The 2,500-nt window shown below is 33.2% G+C and overlaps 1 protein-coding gene across 1 annotated transcript in view; it reads left to right on the forward strand.

Moving 5' to 3' along the window:
* The window catches only part of LOC143298639 (gamma-aminobutyric acid receptor subunit beta-like), a 353,929-nt gene that overhangs the window by 110,242 nt on the left and 241,187 nt on the right, over positions 1-2,500 (forward strand). The window lies entirely within an intron of this gene.

The following is a 2,500-nucleotide window of genomic DNA, read 5'->3' on the forward strand; positions in this document are numbered from 1 at the left end:
CTACTGAGTGTCACATATGGAACCATAAAAATCATGCTGATACGGCTGTCATACCGTGTCATAAAAAATGTGCCACATCAAATTTAACAGGTCAGATTGAAATAATACGAAAATGGGAACACGAAAAGGCTGCTTCTTTTCAAGAAAATTTGTCTAACGCTGAGCTTACACACTTAAATGACGCAATCGATGCTGATGATATTGACGTCATAAATGATAAGCTCGCAATTATTCTGATTCAGACGGCAAAAGATACTCTCGGGACATACCAAATTCGTACTTCTAAGACAAAACACAGAGATAGTCGCAGTTGGTTTGATTCCACATGCAAACGAAGCAGATCAAAATATCTAAAGCTAAACACAGAGTAAAAAAAAAAAAAAAAAAAAAAAAAAAAATCTAGTAAAAATAGAGACACGCTCGAAAGAGTCAACAAAAGTTACAAGTCCGTTTTAAAGAAAGCAGAAAAGACGTGGAGAAAAAAATGGCACAGAGAACTACGAAGTTTACGCAAAAGCAATTCAAGAGAACTATGGAATAGAATTGAAAAGAAAACATCATGTCCCATAAATTTAGAAGACATGTTTCACCATTTCAGCAACCTTAACATTAATGATAATGAACATATTGACAGTACAACGGCTATGCACATTATCAATTTAGAGGATAATGATTATATTTTAAATGCATGTATTACTGAAGATGAAATTACTTCAGCCATCAAAAGACTGAAGAAAGGCAAAAGTGCTGGTGAAGACATGATTCGTAATGAATATATCATTAACAGCCTTCCTTTGCTGACAGAAACATACTGTAAATTATTTAACAAGATAATGGACGAAGGTGTTGTACCAGAAAAATGGGTATCCGGCTTGATATTGCCATTGTATAAAGGCAGAGATGATACACTTGACTGTGATAATTATAGGGGAAAAGCTCAGCTGTGTTGGAAAACTATTCACTACAGTGTTAAATGCTAGACTGACTGATTATATCAATGTAAACAACATACTTTCAGAGGCCCAAGCAGGATTTAGACAGTCCCATTCTACATTAGATCAAATGTTTGTTTTGAAATCACTAATTGATATTTTCTCCATGAAAAAGAAGAAACTTTACTGTGCTTTTGTTGAGTTTAAAAAGCCTTTGATTCAGTTTGGAGAAGTGGGTTATGGCAAAAGCTTGTTCATGAATGCGTGAATGGTAAATTTTTGCCTGTCATAATGAACGTGTATGATAGAATTAAGTCATAAAAAATTATGTGTTTTTAAGTGGTGAAAAATCTGATTTCTTTAGCATTTGTAAGGGTGTACCCCAAGGAGAAAATCTCTCGCCTTTGCTTTTTTCTCTGTATCCCAATGATTTAGAGTTGTATTTGACTGACCATAAGAGCCCATCTGCTGGTCTTTTATTGAATGTTAACATTTCAGAGTTAGATAATTACATGCGATTATTTGTACTGTTGTATGCAGATGACACAATTTTATTTTCAGCGACGAAAGGATTACAACAGTCCCTCAATGTTTTTCATAAATATTGTTTAAAATGGAAACTAGTGGTCAGTGTAAAGAAACCTAAAGTATATTTAATTCTACAAACAAGCTAAAGCCTGTTTTTAAGTTTGGTGATGCATTTTTGGATGATGTCAATTTTTTTAAATATCTTGGCATCGAATTCAGTAGAAACGGAACTTTTTTTACAAAGCTAAAAAAAAAGATTTATGAACAGGGCCAAAAAGCTATGTTTTCGTTACTTCAGTCAGCCAGAAATCAAGATTTACCTTTACATATCATTCTGGACATGTACCAGTCTATGATTGTTCCTATGTTATTTTTGTATGGTGCAGAAATATGGGGTTATGAAAATGTAGATATACTTGAAAAATTAGAATTGGAATTTTTGAAACGCTTGTTCAAACTGAACAGAAATACTATGACCCAAATTGTTTATGGAGAAACTGGTTTTTATCCAATTAGTGTGTTAGTGAAAATGAGATTAGTTCGATTTTGGACCAGCTTAGTGATATCAAACACAGAAAAATATTCTGGGAAAATATATTTGATATTACTTGATTTATATCGAAATAGTATTTATTCTTCAAATTGGATGAGTTGTATTAATTTAAATAGAAGCAGGGTATGACTGTGTTTGGGATGCTCAATTCTTCTTGGAGAGGGAATCTTTCTGCAAGAATGTCAACATTGCTTTGAGAGATAGTTTTAAAAATCTATGGAGACATGCTCTAGAGGCGAGGAGTAAATATTTGTTTTATCGAAATTTCAAAAGTGGATTTGGTGAGAAAAATATATGTCAAATGCCTGATAATTACGTTATCAGCTTCTTCAGATTTCGAAGTAGTAATCATAAGCTGGAAATAGAAACAGGGAGACACAAAGGCATACCACGAGAGTTACGGCTTTGTAATGTTTGTAACATGTCTGTGATTGGTGATGAGTTTCATTTTATAATGGCATGTCCCAATTGTGATCAGTTATGAAAT

The sequence above is a fragment of the Babylonia areolata genome, chromosome 24 (genome assembly GCF_041734735.1).
Source record: "Babylonia areolata isolate BAREFJ2019XMU chromosome 24, ASM4173473v1, whole genome shotgun sequence".
NCBI classification, from domain to species: domain Eukaryota; kingdom Metazoa; phylum Mollusca; class Gastropoda; order Neogastropoda; family Buccinidae; genus Babylonia; species Babylonia areolata.